The following is a 13,647-nucleotide window of genomic DNA, read 5'->3' on the forward strand; positions in this document are numbered from 1 at the left end:
TAAATGTCCCAAATTTGCTAAAGCTAATCCAAAGCCCTCCTTGTAGTGCACTTCATATCCCATGTACAGTTTTGCGTAAAAACAGCTAAAAATTTATGATCAATTTAAACTTATTTTAATGTTTTTAAATGCAAATATTCTCAGTTTAAGCTGCCATATTTAGAGTAAAATATTTTGTAACAATTATATAGCTACCAAAGGTTTACAGAAAAGCTTTTTGCTTTTGGTTGTGCACCTTCTTATCAAAAGAAAAATGTTGTTAAGAAAGGCAGAAGAAACCCAACTATGGAAATTAGCAAACCCTAAAGCTGCGGATAGAATGAATGTTTTGTAGATAATCTTTTGCTGATTTCAGTTCTAGTCAACTCTAAAAAAGTCTATCGACGTAGAATGCTTACCGTGAGGCACCTCGTAATACTAGCCAAAACTAATGGGCCCTGGCTGTTGGCTTTTCATTTGCAACAGTGACAATGACCCCACATCCACCGGCAGGGACATAATGCAAGGCACCATGTACAAGCTAGCCTCATGATAAAATAATGTTTTCTGAACAATGGCATTACATTTCAACCATGGGCTTCACCAGGGAACTTGTATGCATTGTTCTGTGATGTTTGCAGTTCTTGTTATTGCTATGTGGGGTCATTTAGTCTAAAGGTATGTTTATAAAACTCCAAATACCACCAAACCTTGCAAGTGCTGTACCATATGAATATTTTTCTGTAAAGCAAAAAGAATAATGCAAACGAAAATAAATGGCTTGGGTACCCAACTTTTATAAGTAGATTATGAGCCGCAGTACGGAGGGAACTATATTATGAGCCGCATTACGGAGGAAACTATACATTTTGCATTTGGTCTTCCTTGATATTGAACCTTCCTGCTCAGCTCAAGAATAAGGCACTAAACATTGCAGGTAGCTACCTTGATTGGAAGTTTGATGCAATACTAAGAAGCCAAGGGTTTTAAGGTTCAAGGAAGTTTTGTGTGGTTGAAGTGTATCACACCTAATTGCTTTCACTGCACAGCATGGTTATGCTCTGCAGTGAATCTCGAAGGATGTGTACTGCAGTTCGGCAAAGTGAACATATAATTGGTTTTTTACGAAGTTTTGGGTAATCAACTACCTCTAAAGTTATAACTGTACTGAGATGTGGCTCCTGACTTTTTAAATTGATGTTTTAACAATCGGTGACACAAGTTCAAGGAAATTATCAGCTGATGTTGAGCTTCAAGGGAATGTCTCACAGAACCGAGCTTGGAAAGCACGAATGTTTCATACCATAATCGTGTGTGATATTGTGCATATGTGGTCTCACACCTGCTGCACCTGTGAACCGAGGCTGACGCACCCGTTTTGTACCCCTTTAGGTGGGTGCTTTTGCAGAAGATGCTCCTACAGATTGGGGTGCTAAGCAGCACCCTAGGATACTTTTAGGCGGAAAAGGGTGTTATAAGGCACCTGTCTTCTGGGGTGCTTCACAGAGGGTGCTCCTGCGGCGACAAAATCCAAGCACCCTAAAGGGCGTAAAATATTCAGTTTTTAGGGTGCTCCTGCGGCGACAAGCTGAAGCACCCTTTTGGGCGTAAAAATTTTTAGTGTGTATGATATACGGGCGCTTCTTGTGGCCTTAGATAACGAAAACGGGGTCAAAGTCTGCTTGTATACTCGGCGTGAAAAAGGTTCCTGGACACCAAATTCAGTAAAAGCATAAAACTCCATCAGGGTACAAAAATATAGAAATATAAGCTTTCAATTCCCGCATATTACGCTGTTTTTAACTAAAAATATGTTGCGATAACACATAAGGAATGCTTAAGTATACACTACTCTTGGCGTCCAACGTCCAACCTTGACGTCCAACCTTTCTTGCAATAACCTTTCTTGCGATAACAGACCAAGTCGATAACATTTTCCTCCGATCACTCCACGACGCTGGAATTGAACCCCGAGCACCGTGCTGCTGTAAGGATCGCGGACGATCGCGTCACCCTGCCACTCCACGCAAGCTTGGTGATCGCCGTCTAGTGTGAGGATGCTGTTCCTGACATATACGCTATCGTAGAGAGTGACCAAAGGTTGCTCCTCGACCGCGGTGTCTCCGTTGCAAGAGGCATTGCGCGCTTTACGCAACGGCCAATCTCAAGTTTTGGTAATTAATTTCAGCGAGGAATCCAGCATATAAACAGGGGCGCTGCAATTGCGTTCCTCGAAGAAACGCAAGAAGCAAGTCACGTGATCGTGGTTGCCGGCTTTGTACGCGCACCCGAAGATACCTTCAAGCTTCCGATTCCCTTCTACGTGAATTCAGCGTTACCGCAAGAAGAACGGAAGAAATTATTCTATTTGCTGCATCGCTACAAAGATTGTTTTTCGTCGAACTCAAAACTACGTCAGACACCTCTAGCGAAGCACTGAATAATAACCGCAGATGGAGCCCGACATACCCGACACTCACCGTACCGCGTCTCTTTACACGCGCGTGAAACCATCCGGACTCAAGTCGAGAACATGCTCAGCGACGACATTATACAACCATCGAAAAGCCCCTGGGCTGCGCCGGTCGTATTCGTAAAGAAAATGACGGCACATTAAGGTTATGCGTTGACTACCGGCGACTCAACAAAGTCACCAAAAAGGACGTGTACCCCCTGCCACGGATCGACGACGTCCTCGTCCACCTCTGTCATGCCAAGTACTTCTCATCGATGGATCTGAAGACCGGCTACTGGCAAATTGAAGTGGACGAAAGATACAGAGAGAAAACTGCATTTATAACCCAGGATGGCCTATACGAGTTCAATGTGATGCCTTTTGGGCTGTGCACGGCGCCAGCAACGTTTCAGAGTCATGGACACTGTGCTAGCGGGCCTGAAGTGGCACACTTGCTTCGTATACCTCGACGACGTTGTGGTATTCGCCCGGACTTTCAATGAACACCTTGCAAGGTTGGAGTCTGTACTCGAGGCCATCCGTACGTCGTGGTTGACACTGAAGCCTCAAAAGTGCCACTTCGCGTACGAGGAACTTAAGTTTTTGGACACGTCGTCAACGCTTGGGGAGTCCTGCCTGACCCGGCGAAAACTTCAGCCATAGCGAAGTTCCTAAGACCGACACACAAGAAGGGCGTGCGAAGATTTCTCGGGCGGTGCGCATACTACCGGCGCTTCGTCCCAAACTTCGCACGTATTACAGAGCCATTCACACGCTTGATTGACGAAAGATAGCACCCCTTTTAGCTGGGGAAGTGCCCAAGAGGATGCATTTTGCGAGCTGCAACAACACCTGCAAAGCCCGCCCATGCTCGCTCATTTCGACGAAAACGCCGAACCGGAAATGCACACGGACTCCAGTGATATAGGTTTGGAAATGGTTTGGATATACTTTAGAAATGCACACAGACGCCAGTGATATAGATATAAGAAGCAAGGTTGGTCTTACCTATAGATGATGGCGGCTAAAACCGTGTCAGCTAAAATTCTTTGCAAATGCCAGGGTTCTTCAATGGCAGTGATTGCCCCGGGAAGGTGGTTCCAGTTCTGTGATGTGCTCGGTAGCAACGACTGGAAACATGTCTTAGTGAGGCAATGTATTATTCAGACTTTATGTTGACCATCACGGTATGAGGAAACGTAAACTGGAGAGCGAAAATCTTCGGCATCTTGAAGCCGTAACCATGGGGCCATAAACAACAGACGTTACGCCATTACTCAACACAGAAACGACGACACAAAACCGTTTGGCAACACTCATGCTGCCAAACACTCCAGCTGCTGAGAAAGCGGCGTCTACAAACTGTAGAGGTGTCCACAAAGAGGGCGACATAGCAGCTATGGGCGACATAGCAACAATGTCAGCCAGCCACCTGCAGGCATTGGGTGTGCGGCCACTTTGCTCAATCTGCGACTGGGAGAAATTTGGCGAAATTACCAAGCTAATAGCCCCATCTTTGCTAATTCGCGGGGCATCTGGAGGGTTCCGCCAGGATTTTTAAGGGAGTGAACAAAGCAATGCTTTGCCGCTGGCGGTGCTCCCTCTGGTAGGGTCCCTGTCTATTACGACTATCTCCTTTAGCAGGAAATAAGCATGGCCACATACTGATCCATTTCTTCTTTGCTGGTAGCACGAGGGCTCGCGTTTTTTGTATTCCTTTTATTACCTTTCTTTCCTACTAGGAATGCGACATGATGGAGGCCTTCTGAAACAAGGAACATGCCTTCGCGTGTAAATAGGAGCCTTAGCGCTTGTTCACGAGTGGTTTGTTTGCTGATGAATTGCACGCCCTTTGCCGCTGAGAAAGCTCTGACTTTTGAGAGTACCGTTTTGGCTTTTCTGTCACGACCGACCAACGGAATAGCGGCCACGTAGTGTTTCGGGCTGCTGTTTCTGCTATAACAAATGTCACCCAACCGGCCGAGGTAATCTTCACCAAAAGGAGAAATAATTTTTTTTTCCGGCATGCGGCGCTAAACATACCACCACCGTAGCGCTCTTATAGCAGTGCAAATGCCCGTAAAGTGTTAGACAATACAGGTATATGCAACTGTACGGGTAGGTAACCTGTGCTAAACTTCAGAGTACGCTCACAGAAATCTGAACACCCGCCAATACTTTTGTGCTTCACACTCGTAGTGCATTCACACAAAGTGAGTGAGTGAGTGAGTGAGTGAGTGAGTGAGTGAGTGAGTGAGTGAGTGAGTGAGTGAGTGAGTGAGTGAGTGAGTGAGTGAGTGAGTCGAAACACACAAATTAATTGCAGATTTATGGTGCAGATTTACACAAATTTTATGGTGGCTGGGCCACCATAAAACACCGTGCGAAACAGCATATATTCCCGCTTTGAAACCATTGTCCAAAATCCCGCAGCGGACGTAAGGTAATTTGAGCATATAATACCTTGGTATGTTTCAGGGTAGGCGCACTGCATTCAAAATACGACAGGTATTTCTCGGGGATGACCCTCGCAGGTCTGGCGCCCAATGTTCGTGATTGCCCGTCATGAATTTCTCGTCCATGTGTCAGCGCGCACCAAGAGTATATAGCGCCGTACTGCCGACACGTACTTTTTTGTGGGTATGCATCCGTTGACTGGAATATTCGCACAAACTATCCGGTACGCACCAGCAAGTCCGAGCATACAGCTTTTCATTAAATTCTATATTAAAGAGGAAAACACAAAGACATGAGCTCGCATACTACATCATCCGGTACCCTCAGCTTGACCTATAGCATACGGTGAGCCCCGTGACAGCGAAGCTTATATTAGGCAGTGCCTATTCTGTGGACCGGACAATGTGCAGCATGATTCTGTGGACCAGAGAAGAAGGTAATGCTCAGGTTCATCCTCTGAACAGTACCACAATATATTTCAGCCTTATTCATCTAAATCGACCTCAGTAATTGTAATTAAATGATGCGCAGAACTGACTGAATAGAAGATGCTACAGCGAAACAATTACTCTGACAAAAAAACGCTGTTCAACTGCAGGGACTCGAGCTCAGGTCGTTACAGCGAAAACCCAAGACTGTACCTCTGTGCCACGGGAGCCGACGAGTGGGACAGTTTCAGCAGAAGCTCGAAACAAAACTCCACCCCGCAGTCTGATCCACAGAATAAGGCTGAACATTTTTCTGTGGTCTCGTCTACAGAATAGGCTGTGGGTTTTTATTGCCAGGCGGAAGAGAATCCATAGGTTCTGTGCACGCAGAAATCTCCCCGGGCGCAAAACCCTGCGCATGCGCGAAGGAACCAGCCTACAGAGCGGTTGAAACTAAGGAGAGGGATATTGGTTGGATGTTTCGCAGCACAGCACGCGCGCAGCGAGGGCAAAGACGAAGGCGGTGCGGGCAGAGGAGCGCCACAGTGGAGATGGCAAACATCGGCCGTTCGTTACAGCTTCGCGGGTTAACCACCTGTACGGAGTGCATCGGCGCATTTCCTTTTTTTTCCTTCACGACGTTGGACCTCAAAGTGTGGCGTTATGCTTAACATCGGGTAGCTTTCAACTTGAGCATTATAAGCATTAAACGTACCACTCGTGGTACGTTTATTTGAGGATAACAGTTTACTACGCTATACCTAAAAGCATGACGGCGCGCCCAGCGCGCGCCATTGGGTGTCCGCGTTTCCCCTCTTCTGCTGCGAATAATTCGGAGCAGCGAGTTTTAAGCAGAAATATACGGGAAGCTTGACATCAGAGGCTCCACGAAACACGTTTTATGATGTACCGGTAGAGCTGATCTAACAGTGCTTTCGCATCAAAATATGTGTAGGTGTTACCAATAAACACTACACATTATTTCCCAGTGCGCTATTAGTACCTGAGCTACTACCATATGCGCCGTGCCTACAATTAAGGATACTGGTGAAAAAAGATTGTGATGCCCTTTCATTCGGCGAAAAAAGATGAGGAGCGAAGATGCACGAAGGCTATGGTGTGCATGAACGAAAGCGCGCTTGCGTGTATTTTGCGACTGGTCATGCCTCGTATAGCCTGGATGAAACTTGGAAGGACTCGAGCTTTATTTCAGCGGAGGAACAAGGCTATGTCCACTTCCCTCCGTGTGGCAGGCATCTCATTGTCTGTGTGAAACGGCAACCCAAACCGCTCTACCACCAAGGACAGCAGGCAGATCGCACAGGGCCTAAAACGTGCACGTTGAAATCCCCCGCCAGCAGAACAAACGCGTCATCGGTGAGCGCGTGAAGCCTGGTTGCGCGTGCAGGTGCCTTCCCTTCTAACCACCAGCCGTGCCCGAATGAAAGGGCAATTGGCAGTATGCGCGCGCTGAGACATGAAAGACACCGGCCACAATGTCGCTATCGAAGCCCGTAATTCTGAACGGTAAATACACAGGCCAAAACATCATGGCAACAGCCCTCCGACAAGGAAACACAAAATACTAGCTCTAGGCTGTGGCAAATTTTCGTTGTACGCTGATTTATCCGCGGTCGCTGTATGTGGAAGCCGAGGCACATGTAGCTTTGCCGTAAAAACCTTAGGTCATCTTTTTCTACAGCTCATAAAAAAACACCCGGGACCTGATGATCGCGTTGGCGAAAGTCACGCTCCTTCGTCGCTCTTGGAGTTGGCCCAATGACCTTCAGATTTCGCAACCCCCATGGGCTTAAGTTCTCCCCGCTGCATTCTAGTCGTGCACCTTAACGCCGGAAAAGTGCGGTACTTCCCAACGCAGCGCAAAGACCGTGCGCGCTTCCAGGGGGTGATTTCATTGCCCCGGATCGGAAGCGCCGGGAAGCCACGCCGCAGAATTCGCAAGCAGCCTATATCGCTGAAGTAGGGGGGCTTCCTCTTTTCCCTTTCCTTCCCTCGACCAACGGGGCGTGCTTTTCCCATTTCTCGGTTCCTCTTTTTCCCCCGTCCTCGCACTTTCTTCTCCCAACACCCATTCCTAGGCACACCCCTTCCGCCCTTGCTTGATCTTTCTCCCTTTCCCGCTCTCCAACTTCTTTCTCCGCCATTTACGGGCCCACAAGCTTTGTTTCTCAACCCTCTCCTTCACCCTTCCCCTGCATGCCACGGAATGTGTTTGACTCAGTGGGAGGCTTACTTTTCTTTTGTTCCATGGCTGCCGACCATGCCCGACTCCGATCGAAGAACTCTGGCGCGCTTCTCCTCTTCAGATTTTTGCCGAGTGCTGTTCAACGACCGGCGCGATATATTACGCGTGTTAGTTTGTCTCGGACGGGGTACGCCCGCGAGCTTTCTTGCGTGTAAATGTAAACGCGTACATCGCTCTACATACTCCCCACACGCACACACAGGAACACACATCCTAGTGTGTGCAAGCGAAGTCGAGTGTCTGTGTTGTAAAGGCGCGACAGGAATAAAGGCGTTGTCGATGCTGAAATTGCCTCGTAACGGCGCGCACTTTATTTCTGATTCTTTTTGCAGCCCTTCCTCTGTGTTTGCAAACCGGCGGCTAATGCTAGCTTCAGGGGTTTGGCTGTGTCTTAAGGGGCTAAATAAAGACCGAAAAGCCTCACCCAAGCCTTCCGCGTGCTTGTTCTGGGGATATCCACGTGGCAAAAGAAATAAATTGCCGCAGAGAAAGAGTGCGACCACGACGACTCAGAGTAGGCAGACATGTGACCGTGAGGAAATAGGCACGCGTGTCCCAGAGAGACAGAGCGCTGTACCCATCAGGACTTATACAAAAACATATTCTGTAAAAAAATATAACGTAAAAAATAATACGTAAAAAAGGGACTCTGAAGCTCTCCGATAAACGCTTTCACTAGTCCCGTTTGGTCTGCAAGCACAAGCACTGCTAAAGGATTAGTTATCGCCAGCACAGAGCGGCCCTGTTCGATTTGCTTATCGCATCAAATGCGCCTTCCGTTTCTGCTTAACGTTTGTGGCGGTATTTTTTTTTGTTTCAGTGGGTACCGAAGTGTTTATTGCTGCACCTCAAACGAAGCCAAAAAATAACCGCTACATCGGTTTAATGACGTAAATGAAGCGACGAAGAACTCCAACCCCCAGAAAGAGCAAAAAGATTTTTTGAGAAACTTTATACATTATCTGGTGGGCATAACTCAGTCATTCCTGCCTGGGGTACTTTGTGACCGCCTATTCTACATACTGGATGTGTTTGTTGATAGCATTGTGAAAGTGGTTAGGATTTAGCAAAATGTTGAGCAAAGGGTTCAAATCAAATCAAAGGTTTATTTGTTTCAACAGAAGGTTGGGGTTCCATCAAACCAAAAGCAGTTGCGTACTGCTTGAAGGTGCCTGACGACCTTTGGAGACAGCAGCGTGTTCACAGTACAAGTACTGCATAAGATGGCCGATTTACAACCTAAAGTGCTAGCAGGGTCCTCTTAAGACTGCTAACGTGTAACAGGGAGAAAGCATTTATATTCCCACGGTTGAGATGCTTCCGCGTAACCTTTACGGTACATTAAAGCGGTTTCTACTCCTGTGGCGTGTAACGCCATCTTCCTCGGCGCCGATCAGGACAGAAGCAGCGCCCGCAGCGCCGACTGCGGTACCGCCACGCAGAACGCCCTAATCGTGGGTAACTGCTGCGCCGCTGCTTGAGGCTGCGGAGCGAGCGCGAACTTCCCCTTCTTCCGCCTTAGGAAAGGAAGTCGTGAGCCCTTTCTTGAAGAATTTCGGAGAAAGGACGATGGTGGGGTGTCGGACTGCGGAAGCGTCTATGCGTCTTGTCAGTACACGCATATTGGCTACGTCATTTCTTCTGCTGTTAGCAAAGGACGGGAAATAGTCGCGAAAAGGGGAGGGCTGTGGTTTGTTCTATGAAGATGATAGGAGAAATGGCTTACATTTTAAAATGTGAGATTAGCACCGTTATTGTTGCAATGCTCACTGCGCAGAAAAAAAACACACAAAGTAGAGGGCCACGAGCAGCGCTCGTTTGCGTCCCTTTACTCTGTCTGTTCGCAGTTTTTTGCGCTGTGAGCATTATGAATTACCAACTAGCCTAACCTTTCTGTTTCATTTTATTATAATATTGAATGGTTTAGATAGACGGTCGGAAACCTTTTGAAGTGCAGGGCCGAGTTGCATGAAGCCGACACCGCGGAGGGCCTGACGGCCAATCGGATGGCGGGATGAGATTTGAAGGCAAGGCGAAATGATTCATGGAACTCGCAATATTATTCGACCATAACTGACAATATTCTGGCTAGGTGTGAAGAAGGGGGACAATGACAACTGGAAGCGTCCAGTTCTGTGTTCTTGTCTCCCGTCTGTCTTGTTTCTCCATTTGAGGCCAAAACTGGCGTGTCGGGCCTCATATAGGAAGTGAAAGGCGGAGGGGTGTGGGCTCTAATGTCGTGCTGGGGGTCGCATAATACTACCCGGCTGGGCGCAGGTTGCCTACCTCTGGGTTTGATACTCCAAATTGACTGCTGGGTTTCGAAATGAGTTGGTTCGACTTCGCCGATTGAATTGAAATATTAGGTAAAGGTTATAGGACTTCGCTAGACTGTTATAGGATTACAGATCGGTGTGCACATTTTTACGACGCTTCTCACTATTTACTTTCATCATCTCCGTTCACGGCACTTCGAGTAACAGATCCATACGATGCAACTAACAAATTGGACTGACACCTCATAACCACCCCAGGAAAAAGAAATGATTGATAAGCTTGGAAGTTCGCTGCTGCCGAATCCCTACTGAGCGAATAAATGAAGCGATTTGCATCTAGAGCGCGCAATATTATTTGAAACGAAACGGGAGATAAGCAGCCGCGCTGTGAGACAAGAGAATTGGAAAATATCATAGGCCCAGGCATGTGGCTTGTACGCTATTCAGGCATTCTGTTTTAGCAAATAATCACGCCACGCTTCCACTCGATACTTCATTCTTCTGTCTTGCCTGGCGCAGCATTGCGTTTTTCGCGTCCCGTGTTCTCTTGTACAAACGCCAAACGTCACCTTTGTTAATACGAATACCGAGCACCTCGCATGACAAATATCCCTTTATAGAAAGTAACGAAAGTAAATATCTGTACACCATGTCTTTTTGGCTTTTTAAAGAACTTCGCGGAAATATACCTCATCGTAAAAAAATTCCCCGCATTTCCCCGAGGGGAAGAATGTGAAAGTGCGAATGCAGGAGTTGAATTTGCGCGGTTCGGTAATGTTCGCGAAAGAGAGATCACACACACACACACACAACTACAAAGAAAGAAAGATGCATTTATTCACAGACACCTATTTGTGTTGTCGTTGTACTTGATTGCTAGAGCGGATCTCAGCTTTGAAATTTTGTGTCAGTACTCCTTTAAGCGGGTGCATTAGCCCTTCTCACGCCCGATTCCTGGCCAATCCCCCACGTGGGTATGTGCCATGTCAGCGGCCAGGCAGCGCGCGCCCATCTCCCCCCGTTGCCAAGGAAGACGAGGAGCGCGCGCACCCGCAGCTGTTACTATGCGGACGGACGGCGGTCACCGGAATTCAGGGTCGCTTATAAAGTGCATTCGCACTTAAAAGGTACGTGGAGAATGAGTGGAGGTAATCGAATGGCAGCCTTATGCGTCGCCATCTATATAGTGTCACTGTACAAGACGTGTCCGTACAGATATAGCTAACGCTTTCGTGAACAGGATCGAAAGCTCTGCCGAACAGGCCTGAACTTAGCTAAAGCGATGTGACAGCCAGCGTTCCATGGAAGGCTCATTTCGAGCGCTGCCCATCCACGCAGGCAACCGGAAGACGTGCCACTCACGTAATCGCTTTTATGACGTTTGCAAATCTTGATATTACTTCTGAAGGCCCTACTTTTTTGCGCGTACAGCCAAATGTAAGTGCGCAATGTGCTTGCAACGTAGCGTTCTCAAGATGTTTCAGTTTTTCTGACTTTCCACTTAAATAATTGGGGGGTAAATAAACTGTTCTGCGGTCTGTTGTTTTGCCGTCTGAAGAACTGAGAGTAAAAGATAAGCCCAGGTGCCGTCTCCCGCTATCATTTTTCCTCGCAGATGATTGACCCGCTCCATGTCAAGTTCCTAATGAATTGCACTGATTTCCAGCACGAGGGAAAGCTGAAAGCCCATCATCGATCCTGCAGTGTTGACGTTATACCGACGCCTTGTTCTTATCTCGACCGCGTCGGCTATTCTCGCGCACCGCGCAGGCACTAGGCACGATTTGTGAGGAGTGGGCGGAGATAAGATTAGATCTGGCGACACCGCAGATGGGGCTTGTTCTCTCGGTTGTATAAGCAATCGGCAGCCACGAAGCCCTCGTCGTAACCGCCTCTGCGTGAACGCGTTCTTACCACCTTGTGGAGCCGAACAGCGACGCCCTGCAAAAAGTGCCTTTCGGTAGAAACGTGCTGGTGTGCATGCGTGTTGCTGCTTGGATACGCTGACGTCCCAGAGGCAGGCTTCAGGAACTCAGTGACTAAAAGAGAGCCGATACCGACAGAAGAAAAGGTTCGTACAGCTTTCTTCGTGAATTCAGAGACACCTCCAAAAGCGTTAGTGTGAAACATTGCCGGATTCCCGATTGGGCAACCTGCCAACTGAAAATAGAAAGCCTATAGAAACCAACGGGGTGAGAGTGCACTGGAGTGAGAAAAGAAAGCACAAGGGTAGAGGACCCGAGAACCAACGCGGCATTTCAGCAACCCTAATCTGGTGCGATTACGTCTGAGACAATTATCGGTGAATTATAAATGAATTATAAAGTCTTTCAGCTTTGAGCCGCAAGGACCAAAAATGCCGTCTATAACAAAGCACTCATACGATTGGTTACCTGCATTTTTCGCGCATTAAAATTATTTTGCACCTGTTATTTTCAGGAAGAGCGGAAACAGTTGGTCCTCCCTGCGACACACGGGAGTGCGACCGTATCACCAGATGAATACAAAATCATGCAAACTTTTGTTTCCATGAGTATTCTTTTTCGAGTATTGAGATATAGGGAGGGTGCAAAGAATTTGCGAATTGCCAAAATATTGTTGTAAGCATATGATAGCCTTCTGTAAAACATCTTTTAACTTCTTTTTGAGTACCCACATCGACAATGACATCAAGAGTTAAGGAGAACATGAGAATTTTTCTGTCAGGCGGAGCCTCGTGTCAGGTATCTCGAGGCGACATGCAAGAATCTGAAAGTTGAAAACTGAAGAGCAGTGCCAGCTAGGAAGTCGGTGCTTTGAGGATATCCCGAGCGTTAGTTGGACAATACCTCACGAGTTTTGGGAAGTTCAATTGCTGGTTGGTGCTGGATGCCAGAGAGCCAATCAGAATTGCAAAGCCTATTTGAGACTGTTGGCTGATCGAAGCTTCTTAAAATTCAATTTTTCTAACCAATATAAAAAACACACATTTTTTCTAGCTCGTAAAACTGCGGTGAAATCCGCCATGCTTTTCCCCCGGTGCTGACTATCTCAAACATAGAACCAGGCTCACTTTTTTCCCCCTCCGACTGTTGTGAGCGCGGGAACTTTTAAATTCCGGGACTTTTCTTTGTAAATACGTTCGAATGGCCTGACGTGCCGTAAACCTTGAGGAGCTGTGTAAATTTTGTCGGATTTGGTGGTGACACTACCTTGTTTTCAAAATGAACGTGCGCCCATCGCATTTCCCCGCATTGAAAACTTTTTCTTATAACGCAGCATTAAAGATGTTTTAAGACATTCAAGTCCAAAGCGTGTCACCGGGTTGGAACTCAGGGTCAAACTACAAAAAGGCGGAACTGCTGTGGTCTCTCCTTCAATCTAAGTACAACTGGGCCAGCAGGTTTGTTGGTGGTGAAAGCCATGAACTCCGTTGAGGCTTTACGACATTGTTCAGCGAGTGCTTTACAGCAAAGCACACGTGGTGGGGAGAATCCGAGGTGAGTTGAGAAATTACTTCGACGGCTCTATTTGGCCTGTCCTTATCGGCTCTTTTTGTCTTACGCTCTGTGTTTCACATCCTCGTTTGATAGATATCTCTAGGTGCAGAGACTACCCTGTGCTGCTGTTTATAAAGCTGCAGCGCATTGGTATCTGATTAGGTTGCCTATTAACATATTAAAAATTGAAATCACACCAACCCTGAGACAAAGAACAAATTAAGACGGCACATTTCACACAGCCCAATCAATGCACTTATATTGATTAACCACTCCAAAGATTGAGGCCCCTACTTGGTAACTGTAT

General features: G+C 47.2%; 1 protein-coding gene across 3 annotated transcripts in view; it reads left to right on the forward strand.

Annotated features, from left to right (window-relative positions):
- The window catches only part of LOC144158171 (putative protein kinase C delta type homolog), a 493,518-nt gene that overhangs the window by 14,564 nt on the left and 465,307 nt on the right, over positions 1 to 13,647 (forward strand). For 2 of the 3 annotated variants that reach the window (XM_077688851.1, XM_077688849.1), the window contains exon 1: positions 11,711 to 11,932. The exons of the other annotated variant lie outside the window; for it this stretch is intronic. The gene's annotated coding sequence lies outside the window, so the exon portion shown is untranslated. Of the gene's footprint in view, positions 1 to 11,710; positions 11,933 to 13,647 lie in introns of those variants that run through there. 3 annotated transcript variants of the gene reach the window in all.

Source organism: Haemaphysalis longicornis, unplaced genomic scaffold (genome assembly GCF_048455015.1).
Source record: "Haemaphysalis longicornis isolate Haplotype H1 unplaced genomic scaffold, Haemaphysalis longicornis Haplotype H1 scaffold_10, whole genome shotgun sequence".
NCBI classification, from domain to species: Eukaryota; Metazoa; Arthropoda; class Arachnida; order Ixodida; family Ixodidae; genus Haemaphysalis; species Haemaphysalis longicornis.